Below are 12,731 nucleotides of genomic sequence, written 5' to 3'. Positions count from 1 at the left end.
CTTCACTTCTCAAATGCTTTTTCGAAATTAATAAAAACCAAGACAAAAATTAAAAAATTACATGTTGCCTCTGACGGCATTCGAACCCGAACATGCTGGGAGCTAAGAACTAACAGCGAGCATCTCTACACGTTCAGCTACAGCCAGACATGCAAATGTGCTTTTAAATGCTCAACTTCAATCACATTTCGTTAAAACACGAGCAGTGATCGGATAACAAACAATAAGCTGGCACAGAGACACGAGTTGGTCCGCTACAGCATGACAGAGGAACACTTTTGTAAGTACTCCAATTTACCATAAATAGACTACATGGTCCAACAATTTTTGCAGGGTTGTAACAGGAGCAATTAATTGTGGTTTATTTTTAGATTTGGCAATTCAAAGACAGATGTTGCTGAACGCATTAGTTCGTCGAAATTGTCGAACTGGTAGGCCATCGCTTTAGCACATACTAGTTAATGAACTGGTATTTTTGCTGACTGGTTTGGCTTTTCACTGCAGGGCACATCTTCGCTGCGGCTTCTATTTCGCAAAACAACATTTGCGTTAGCTACTGCTGCCGCTGCGGCCCCTGCAGCTCTTCTGTGTGTTGTTGGACTCCTGTCGTTCGGCGGAGATCATGTTTTCTGTCAGATATTACCAGATCTTTATCAACGTTAAAAACACTCACGCTTACTGTGCAAGCAGCTTTTCAAGTTCGCTTGGTTTTTATGTTATTTTAGATACTTTTTTTTATTCTACTTTTTAAATTTTAGTGGTTTTTCCTGCTGCTTTTTTATTTCTCTGGAAAGTTAGATTACGAACTGGCGATAGCCTAATTCTGGAAGCCAGAGATTGTTTTATGACCATCCTGCTATGAATTGTGATATGAAATATGAAAATGTGTCAATAAGCAACTAATCTACGAGTGCATATCGACGGTACTTTGGCAAAACCTCGTATCTCAGAAATCACTACTACTTCGGATCTCGTAAAATTGATACAAAATAGGCCTGAAAATGCTACAATTCAGTATACATCTTTTATTCTTAATTAACTAATAAGTACTTAGTCTTTAATATTCAGTAAAAAAGTGATTAAAATTGATTTTTCGTTATTAATAGACAGTTTTTTTTTTTTGTTAGAGAGTGTTGTTTGAGAGTATTTTGAGATAAGAGGTTTTGCCAAAGTACCGTCGATATGTACATATGTGTGTTCATTTTAAATTTTAAGTAGATTGTAGAGAAAGTATTGCGATATTCAGTTTTTACTCAAAAAAGTGAAAGGACTTCGAAAGAGTATTATAGTATAATAATTATACTTGTCCCCACACGCGCGTTCTCGCTTCGAAATAATAGTTAGAAAGATTTTGCCTTGAAGTCGCCACTCATTCACCCTCAGTCCAACGTCAGCCAGAGAGACCTTGCAGTTACTCACGTCCTGCTTTGCACCCATCGTTCATTGAGCTGTCCGATACCCATCTAACTAAATTCAAGAGTAGTCTTCATATAGGCAAAGCTACACTCGCTCTATTGGCGGTGAAACCAACTCTTTTGCGTTGCAATTGGCTGCAATATCTGTATGGTCGAGAACCATATTCAGTTAATGAGCCCAAAGCCCTTAGTTATTAGATATTTACCATCTTTGCAAATGTCGCGCTTCATTAATAGCAGCTACCCCTGCTTAGAAAGCACTTTAGTTATTAGAAAACTTGAATTTGGGGTTGGTGAAGAGGTTGTTACCTGCCGCTAGGCTTCGATCCATCACTGCACTTAAAGGCGATGTGATTGGAGAAATAAGTCATTGGAGCCAGTTCAGCCATGCAGTAATCCGTGCTTTAAGAGATAATGTTGAAGCCTCCAAGAATAAATACTAGAGTATCCAAATCCAGGGACAGTTGAAAACCCAGTCTGGAGAATCAGATCAGTCTAATATACTAGCTACAGCTCTATGACCAGTGAAGTCTTCTATAATGCATTCTCTCAAAATTGGGACTCCTTTACATTATGGGCTTAACTATGACTTTATAGAGCCGGGAAATAACCTTAGGGGAGAGGCTCTGACTCTTGCCAATTGATGCCTTCTTCGTTCTCTCCCCAATCCTCTATCGACTTCAAGATAGTGTGTTGGGATGTGTTGACCGAAGCATGCTGGGCTTCCTCCCGATAGACAAGGACTTCTGTTTCTGTGAAAGCTTTTGTCGGCATTCGGCAGAAGCGTCACCCAAATCCTTGCGATGGACCACCGCTAACGAATATGATGTCGATAACTACAACCCCAACAATGCTGATAAATATTGTATCATCGATAAATTTAAGCAAAAACTTTATCGATACCTAAGGTAGTGTTTTTGTTATCGTTATCGAGTCTTTTATAGTTTGAAGCTTAGTGATGGGTTTTGCATTTGCAATCGATATCGTTACCGGTATCTTTATTAATACGTATGTATGGTTTCGATTTTATTGATGCACAAAATTCTCCTCGTTAGCATTTTGCATTTCACTTATTTCAACACTTCAGTTTTTTTGCTCTTTTTCCTTTTACAACACTAAATAAAATCTCTACTATTTTTAGAAAAGAACCGCTAAACTAAAAAATATGTATCCACAGAAAAAAACTTGAAAAACTTATTTCCAAATAAAAACGTTAAAGGCTGTATTTGGCAACGCCTCCACTTCGACTGTTCAACTGAGCCGATCAAGCTGAAAGAAGGGTAAACACAAAAGCAAAAGCAGCAATGAGGAGTAGACCTTTGAGAAATCCCTCAAAGGCTTCAAGGCCAAAAACTTTGGAGCATGCGTGTGTGAGTGTGAGTGTGCATTGAGCTAGCTGACTGACTGACTGACTGACTAGCGGCCTTAAGGCCAACAAGCGTTGCTTTTTTTGCGTTCGACCAAATAGAGGCGCTGCAACATCTGAGTTTTGAACATTTGGCGGCTAAACTTAGTTCTCCGCGCTTGCTTTTGCCTTTTCCCCAACCGTATAAATAAAATAGCAGCAAAGGCGTTTAGTGGGTGAAACCTACGAAGAAGAAGCAGCAAAGGGAAATACAAAAATGCGGATCATTCACAAGAGATCGCTAAATTATTGCCGCACAAGATAAACACATTTACGCTTTAAATACCCCAAAGTACTCATATTTGTAAGGCAATGAGTTGCCACCTTTCTGTTACTCCACACTGCCATTGGTTTTTTTTTCTTGATTTTTGTAGCGCGCGCCAAATAGGAAAATCTATTAGTTCATAGCAATAAGGTGAGATTTCCTATGGTCAATGCAGCTGCAGTTGGCACTCAGCGCTGGGAGGCCTAAATAGCTACAGCAACAATAAATGCAACCGGCAGCAGAGTGCAACATTTGCCCGCCAATGCTAACCGATTAGTCGATCGCTTGATTAACGACCTCGGCTAGGGCAGTGGAGCGAGCGGAGAAATGCAGAATGAAAAGGCAATGCAAAGCGCTAAGTACGAGTAACTTATGGAGCTGTGTGCAAGTCCAAATAGTTGGTGGTGTGGACCAGAGCAGAATTGATGATTCAGTGTATTGTTGCGCATGCGTTTTGCATTTGAGTGTGTGGCGTACGTACATACATATTTACGTATGTATGTATGGCAGAGTGCGTCTGCGCGCAAAGTTGAAGTTCAATCGCTAGATTTGTACGCACGTCTTAGCCCTGGGCCACTATGTTCATACAATGACCAATTGGACTACCAAGCAACACAAGTGCATTGTTACAACACTGCATTACTGCTGCTCTTCTTAATATTGATTTTGTTAGTGTTGAAGCTGGGCTTTTTTATATTTTGCTGCTGTTCAATTACTGATGTTGACGTGTTAAATAGTTGGTCGCAATGCATCCGGATGAACTGCTGCCGCATCTTTCGCATTTTACTTACATTTTTCTTGTTTTCTATTTAGCCGTCTCGGCGGATAGGCGGTAACGCACGCGCTTAGTTCTTTACTCAGCTTTCAATGGGTTAAAGCGCACGCTTTGACTCTTTCTATGGGTTGTAGCTTATACCTCGAGTTCACATTGATTCGAGTAAATGATATTGCATACTTTGCCGGCATTGCTTTGTTGTTAGCTGTAAGTTACGGCGCTTCGAAAATGCCTTTTTATTCACTTTCTTTATGCATTTCGGTTTTTATTTCAATTTCTCGGCTTTTCAAGCATTTTATGCATTGCATTGATTTAATTTGACATTATAATTGGTACCTATCGAAAGGTGTGAGGTGCGCTCATAAATCTTTTCTTGTTCAGTGTATTGCTGTGCGCATATATGTACATGTGTATGTAGTTATATGCATTTGCATATGTATGTATAGATGCATAATAATTCTATTACTGCAGCGCAATATATGCAAAGTGATTATATAGTCGGAACGTTTTAACCTAAAAAGTAGCAATGAGACAGAACGCTGGGCTGCCACAAATGAGATGCTCAAATGTTTCATCAACTTCCGGTGGTCGACCCCCAGAGTATCCAAGCGTCAGTGTCCTGTGCAAATGATAACTGCGTTGAATACATCTAAATGTCATTTGTAAGAGCTAAGTAGGGTCGAATTTTTCACGAACAACTTTCATATGCCTGTGCATCAGGGTGGTTTAAAATGCACAGGAAAATCATCATCTTTGTGGAATTTTTTGCCGCCACACCCAGAACTGAAAATAGCCACACCCGTATTTTTTATTTTAAAATGGGTTAATATTAAAAAATTTGGACCACCCTAATGTACATATCTATTATTGTTCTGTAAATAAACTTCTCTCTGTTAGTAGTCACTTAGCTTTTCCCAAAGTGATTGGTCCATATCGAAACTATGTCATTCAAACAGAATATTTAACGGAGCCTAAAATAATTCAAGTAATTGGTCAACTTTTTGAAAAACAAAACAGAAAAGTGCTAAATCATTAATAAGAAAACTTTAACAAGTTCACTAGTAAGAAGTTTTTCGCAAATCATCACTACTAAACACATTTTACTTTTGCAAATTTTCAGCGAAAAGAAAATGCCACAATAGAGTTGTTCGTAAACACAGAAAGTTGCATGTTGCATAGATGTACCTTTATATACATACTTACAGGTATTGTACTTAGATTTGTGCATTGTACATACATATGTATGTAGTTTTGTATGTATTTGCTATGAATGCTTTTTAAATGCAAGTCTTCTAGTAATCAAAAAAAAAAAAATTGAACTTTTAAAGCTAGTAAAATATTTTCTAATATCCTTTGCAAGAAAAGAAATAAGGCTACAGCAAAAATAAAATGCACTAACCGTGCAAAATGTGCTTCAAAACTGTGTTAGCTTAATATTTTTAATTTTTTGTGCCAAAAATATTTAAATATTTATGTACATTTACTAACACAGCTGCTCAAAAATCATTGAACTTTTTCGAAGATAGTATTACCATTATTCCAGTAGAACTATTTGTTCCAAAACAATTGTTTTTTCTTCTAAATTCTTCTGCAAAATTACTTTAGATTCGGTGTTGCGGCGAACTTGTTTTGTTTGCTTGAGAGGTGGTACGGTCTAATGTACATATGTACATACGAACATGTATCTGGCGCTGATTATTTATTGGATGCACGCGCACGCATTTTCCAGTAGCTACCGCATGCATTTTTATGCGGCGAGGGAACTGAAGAAATCTGGAAAGAGGGGGGGCTGTGTTGAAAAACCCGCAGACGAAATGCTACAGTTGTGCACTTTGCTGCGTTTGTCGACTTGATATTTTTGCCAGCTTGATTTTTGTTTTATACTCTTTGCTGCTCTTCGTATTCCTTCCATAAAATTTTGTTGCCTTTTGCTTAAATTTTTTTTTTTTTGTATTTATTCATTCTTGTTTTATTGTATGAGCACATTTTTTTTTTTTGCCTTTCTTAACAAAATGTTGCATGTTCGACGGCATCATTGTTGCTGTGTTACATTTGTATGCCATTGTTATAGTTTTTAGTTCATTGTTACGGTTGTTGTTTTTACTTGTGTGTGTGTGTTGTTGTTATAGTCGGTTGTATTTATGCTGCCTTTATTACTTCGTTTCATATAAAACAAAAACAAAAAAAAAATTATAAACAGAATTTTCATTTACAATTCTTGTAATAATCGCACAATTACATTGCTCGTTTTATACAAACACATAGCGGCACAAACGTGTAAGAAAAAAATATCGTGGCTGAATGAGCTCGTAGAAAAACGGCGCTGCTGAATTGCTGCGAAAACCAAAAACACATTGCATGCAATGTTTTCCAACAATGTTAGCAATGTTACTACAGCAACAACAATACTTAAGTATGTATATCATGTGTGCGATTGTGCGCGAGTATACGCTGCGAGTATACGTGCAACCAATTTACGATGCGAAATTCCGTGATCGCCGTTCGTGCGTTCGTCCGTCCATCAAAAGTTGCGTAATCCGTCAACCATGACAGTCAAAAAGACACAATTGAAGTTTGTGAAGAAGGGTGGTTGCCATTATTCAGCAACGATACTGACTATTTTTTTGCTAATACTCAAACCTGGGGCGGGGGCGTATGAGTAACTTTTTAATAGAATGGAAAAGACTTTGAGTTAACTAAACTATTCAGCAACAATTTCTAGTGCACGACTAGTCGGATGTATTTTGATTGTAACTAAACTAGTCAGTTACTACTACTACATTGCCAAAACGAGGCATACAGATGTATGTATGTATGTAGGCGCATACATTTTCGAGCAGGGCAGTACCGCGTATCTATAAGAATGTAGCTCACCAGCTGTTGCGTTGTCACCTGCTAGATATGTACGTACACTTTGATGCGTGTTTTTGTTTTCCTTCTTGTTTCCCCTTACTAAATATTCCTATATTCGCCTTGCCAAGCACTTCAGTCGACTACATTCTTTAGCTTACATTCGCAAACATACATATATATATAGCATGCACCTATGTAAATATTTTCATATTTTATTAATGCATGCCCGCCTCTTCCTTTGGCCTATTGAAGGATCCTTTTATAGGCAAGCCTAAGAATTTGTTTACCCAGCAGCCGCTGCAGCGCGGTATGAGGTTGCCAGCCATTAATATAGTTATTTTTGTATTCACATTCACATATGTATATATATGTATGTATGCAGATAAAGGGTAATAGGTACATACATACATACATACATTCTCATAGCTGTGCTCCTTCGGTAGTGGCGCCTTTGCGGTTTCCCTGCTGTTTCGCTCGCCAGTAAATTATGAATAATTAACTTCCATATTGCATTTTTAATAAGCGCATTCTTGTGAAGTGAAGGCACAAGTGCTGACATTTTTAATAATTTATTTTACATCGAAGCCAATTTCAATATGAAAGGTTTTAAAATTTTTCATGCGCAGACCTCGGTATGTGGGACCAATAGTCTTTCCATAGTACACCACACAGAAAAAGATAATCCCTTTAGTAGGAAAATAAGAGCCATAGTAGCCAGATATTTCCTAGGAATTGCGTCATAATTCATACGTAAAGGCATAGCTAATTTTATCCATTTTATAAACCCAGATGGGGGCATAAATTCTACACTGATGGTTCCTGCGGACCAGTCAGTCCTTTGTCTGAAAATCGACTGCAGTAAAGTGGCTTGAAAGGGCGATCTCCATGCCATTTTTTGTTGAATTCCCTAACTTTTTTTGTGCCTTCTGTGGCTTTGAGATGCAAATAAGCGACGCTGACAACTTTATACAACTAGTATAGTATAGTATAGTTCCCTGCAATCGAAGTGACTCAAACACCAAGTGTTAAGCCCCTTTTCCAATCTCGCTGAAATGGCGTGCGTGGTCCTCCTCAACTCGTGTTTGCTAGCGAATATGTGGGGGTTTAGCCGTTTAGGGCTTTCTTTCCGCCTTGATAAACGAACCCCTTGTAATGTGCCTCATCACGGCAATCACTCATAAAACGCACAACAATAGAAAACTGTGTCCTCGATTAAAACTAACCACGTTTTATTAACATACATATGTACACAATACTTCTAGAGTAAAATGTGAGCATCATGAGCATCCTCTAAATTTATACTTAGAAACGTAAAGTTTGGTACCAGCACCTCTTTCGGCAAAAGGAAAAATTTTGGACGGTACCTCAAACAATATCTTGGATTTTTTTTTGGACCACTCTAATGTACGTTTTATTATACATATATGTTACAAATAACTTCTCAGTGAAAATTGGGTCGTGCTTTCTTGTCTTTCTTCTTTTGCTTTCGTTAATTTAACGCAAATTTTCTATCCCTCTGATGTTCCCCCAAATGTCAATAAACTCATTAACTTATTTAGAATAATAAAGCTTTTTATTTAAAACCTAATATTTAAACATTCTATAAATTGTTGGAAAATTAAATAATCGCCATTTTCGGCGCGCGCAAATTGCAACAGCCACCAAGTTCAATTACCTTCCTCGTGGCGTTTGGGGACTTGCGGATATGGTTGTCAAGATTTTCGATTTCGATAGCATATTTTGATGACCATATCACACGACCGGCCGAAGACAACGATTGCATTGATCGCCAATGTCCGATGAATTCTACAAGCATTCATTAATTTATGCGTAAAAGGAAAAATAAATGGCAATAACAGAATGAAAACAAAGACGTTCTACATGCATACATACATACATACATATGTACATGGTACATGTGAGTGCATAAAAGTGGCACATGGCGACAAATGACGAGCTAAAAGTGGCAATAAAACAGCTGAAGTGAATGAAGAAAATAAATCGAACTTAATAAACCTGAAAAGATGCACCGTAGATGATCGGCTGTGATCGGCGTTCGAGTGCTGCAGTTCATAAATTTTATGTTTAAAGTTATAGCCTCTTAAAGTAGTAATCTAAACAATCAAGTAATGAGTAACAAAAAAAAAAAAAATCACATACGTACATACATGCAGACTTAGATACTTAAAAGCGCATCAAAAAATATACTGACTGCCGCAGCGATCTTGCCGCGATGCTTCCCCATTCATTTCGCAAATGTTTGTTTACCTTTACCATTTGCGGCCTTATAATGTAATTTATGTTTGTACATACTCACATACATACATACATACTATGTACCGCAGTGTTTGCAATGCGTCGCAGCAACAGCAGCCGCAGCCGCTGCCGCTGCCGCCATAATCTCACGGGGCAACGCGAATGCTTTGGAAACAATAAATATGCAATTAATCGATCAAGATTGAGCTGCTGATTGCGCGCGCTAACACTCACATACGAGCACATACATACATACATATACAAATGCAGTTGGAGCGCTTTTGCGCTTGGCGCTTTTTATGTGCGCACGCATGCACGCAATAAACGTGCGTAATTGCATGTTAGAGATATGTATGTATGCGAGCAACTCGATTTGCGGGAAGCTTTACTTTTTACACACTTTATATGCGCGCGCATAACTGCACACATTCAAACGAACATACACACGCGCATACTTTATGCATAGCCTGCAGGAAATGTATCTAACTATAAGCTAACTTTCAAGTTGATTAGGAAGGAGCTAAACGTCATTATTATCTGTATATTTTCTTTTGACGAAAGCTAACTAAAATTGTATGGCGATGTCCGCGAAATAGTCAAGGGCGGTTACCTCTGCATTTGATGTGACTAACTTGTAACTAACTACTTTTGGACATAAAATTTCAAAAGGGAAAAACAAAAAAATTTTTATTTTATTTTATTTTATTTTCCATTTTTTCATTTTATTACATTTCATATTTGTTTACATATTCGGCTGTAATATGAAATTTCGATCTTCCTTTTATTTGTCCTCAATTCGAAAAAGCATTTGCGAAGTGCAGGATATTTAAATAGAAATGCGTTTAAAGAAATCAATCTCCTGCATTACTTGTCAACTAGTTTCAAGTTAGTTTTTTGTAGCTAACTACAAGTTATATAATTTATAGAAATCCCGCAAAAAAGCTAACTACAAGTGGGTTATTTTTTAACAATTGATAATTTTTTTCTGCACGGCATACATACATACATATGTCTGAATGCACATACATACATATGGTGGATCGCCAAACAGTAGCCGTTTTAGTCGTCCGCTCATTACGCGCTCGATTGCCATCGCCAGCTGTAGTTGCCACATATTTACTCACTCGACTCACTGCCTCCTAAATATGTACATATGTATGTGCGTATGTATGTAGTTATGCATTTGCCAACAGGAGTGAAGCTCAGCCAACAACGTGCTCGTAACGCTTTTCATTTGCGCTCCTAATGAAATTGAAACTCAACGAAAGCCAAAAGAACTTGTGCGCCAGTAGAAAATGAAGTAGTCAAGTTAGGAGAGAAAGGCAGCAAAAAATTGCATAAACAATGCATAAATAAATAAAGATAACGATCTGGTTTCTTAAAGGGGGGGGCGCGCATGCGCGTTAAAAGCGCGCCTAATAGACGAGCTAAAATCAGAAATAAGAATCTTACAGTGGTGTTGGATTTTAAAGAGCGGCAAATAGTTTTTGTGCTTAAGTATTGGTAATCTCACATGATTAGAAGAATTTAGTTAAGTTAATAGTAAAAAAATATATTTTTGAAACAAAATGAACCAAAATGGACCATATCTATGGTTTTCGAAATCAACCTCCGCGCCACCTACCGGCAAACTTTTTTTGTGGAGTCATTGCCTTCCATTTGTGTGATATACATTCCAAATATATACCAAATAGGACTCTTCGTGGCTTACGTATGCGTATTGATAAGAATTATCGTTGTCGATATCCCTACTGTTATCGATTCTAAATGTTGTTATCGACAGAGCCAGCGGTATCGAAGTTTGGTGTTATTTTAATGTTTATCATTGTCGTTTTCGACTTCTTAATTGAGATTTTTTATCGGTTAGCATAGGAGGTTATCCCCCTCTGTTTAGCATTGGTTGGGACGAGGTTGGCGCCTTTAGTAAACCGAAAACTTTGTATAGTGAAAGGCTTCATATCAAAAATTTAAAAGCACTACTCCAGCAGCACTTAAAGCCCAATTGGCCATCAACTTGTTACACTGTCCTCACCGTTTTCTCCACAGCGAGTGCAAATGATTGCTTAATCGTTAACTCCTTGTAAAAGTCCAAGATATGTAAGCTTATTGAAGCGCTTTGGCGAATCAAGCGAGTGATCAAACTGCCGAACGGTCTAACCTGCAATACAAGGAAATCGAATGAACTGGCCGGCCAAATGGCAACTATCACCGGCTAACTGACTTCCTAACTAACACCGTAACGAAGCACTGTGTTTAGTGTTGCACTTGGTTCGCTTGGTTGCTGGAAAAGCGCTACTAATGCGCGCGCATGCGCACCACGATGCGAATTTCTCCATAAAAAGGCATTACTTAGCTGGCCATATTTAGCTGCATGCTGTTGGTCAAGTTGGCGATAATGAGCACTAAAGACCCCACCAGCCATGAGACAATAAAGCTGCGCTGCGCTGCGCTATGCTGTTGTTGTAGAAGGCGCAATGTTGCAAGACTTGTTGCAGCAGTTGACCGAAACGCCTCTATTTATATGGCAGTTAGCTGTGCACGTATCTATAACAAATATATGTACATATAATGCTCGTATAAAAATATGTATGTATATATATATATATAGAGTAGGTATGTTGTTTTCGCCTTACTCGCCAAATCACATTGAAAGTATTTAGCATTACTTAATCATAAATTCTGCAAATTGAAAACATAAATTCCTTACTGTGTTTGAGCGTTGCGATTAATCGCTTAATCAGCGCCCTTTCGGTATAGAGCAACAACAAATGAATTGCCAACATAGAGATGAGCTTAAGCCACTCACTTAGTACTTCTGCTAGACATACATAAATAGTTAAAGCGATTTGTGCGAATGCCTACAGCTGGCATACATACATACATACCTACATAGGTAATGCTTTTGCGCTTGAATCGGTAGTAGATACGCTACCGTTTTAGGTATTGTGCAGGTGTAAAAGGCGGCATTTGAGTGCTATTTTTTTTCTATCGCTTATCTAACACTTAGCGCACTCAGCAGTGCCAATCTAAGTCCATCATTCACTTCCATCAGCTTTTGGTTAATGTGTATGCGTGCTTGTCACAGCTGCAATTGACACTAGCGCAAATACCAGCGGGGATTAGTTGCCTTTACTGAAATCGCTTAACTTAGCGTAGATGGCTTCATTCAGGTGTATTTAGTCTGATTGTATTCGCAAGAGTAGCGAGTTTTGAATAAGATCTCATCAGCGATCTACAATTATATATACATACACTAAAAGTATACAATTTCACGCGCGTGTGTGTGATAATCTACTGCTGGACCAGTTATCAAACACAGTCGGCCAGCTGCATGAGATTAATTGACAGACACAGGTGTGTTTTGACAACTAAAACAAAAAATTTATAAAATGTGTCATAAAATAATATTGTAATCGTGAGTTTTTATATACATATGCACATATTTAAGCCTTAAGTTGTTCATATGTAAGTATGTATTTAACATTTCCAATGCTTATTTAAATTCATTTAATTAATTAAATGCTTTAGTTTTTTTTTTAGACTTTCTGTTTGCACCTTACAGTAGCCAAAATATTTTATAAGAACGAACGAGCTTTGCGCCTAGGAATGCATTGGCTATTTATTTGTGTAACATATGAAAATAAGTCATAAACCCATCCAAAGGAGAAATGAAGGTCAACATTTTTTATATAGACTAGTAATTTTTAGCAAAAAAAAAACCGACTTCAACTCCCATATAAAAAAATATATATATATATATAT

The 12,731-nt window shown here is 37.7% G+C and overlaps 1 protein-coding gene and 1 long non-coding RNA gene across 3 annotated transcripts in view; one reads left to right on the top strand and one right to left on the bottom strand.

Annotated features, from left to right (window-relative positions):
* The window catches only part of Dll (homeotic protein distal-less), a 94,645-nt gene that overhangs the window by 24,187 nt on the left and 57,727 nt on the right, over positions 1-12,731 (bottom strand). The gene's annotated exons all lie outside the window — the stretch shown is intronic.
* The window catches only part of LOC108361240 (uncharacterized), a 14,949-nt gene continuing 3,325 nt past the window's right edge, over positions 1,108-12,731 (top strand). The window contains exons 1-2 of the long non-coding RNA XR_001847266.1: positions 1,108-1,184; positions 3,915-3,917. This is a non-coding gene — a long non-coding RNA (uncharacterized LOC108361240). The remainder of the gene's footprint in view (positions 1,185-3,914; positions 3,918-12,731) is intronic.

Source organism: Rhagoletis zephyria, unplaced genomic scaffold (assembly GCF_001687245.7).
Source record: "Rhagoletis zephyria isolate East Lansing unplaced genomic scaffold, Rhagoletis_zephyria_1.1 Rzeph_scaffold_00018, whole genome shotgun sequence".
Lineage (NCBI taxonomy): Eukaryota > Metazoa > Arthropoda > Insecta > Diptera > Tephritidae > Rhagoletis > Rhagoletis zephyria.
The sequence above is the reverse complement of the archived record's forward strand: the minus strand, read 5'-3'. Positions and strand labels throughout refer to the sequence as shown.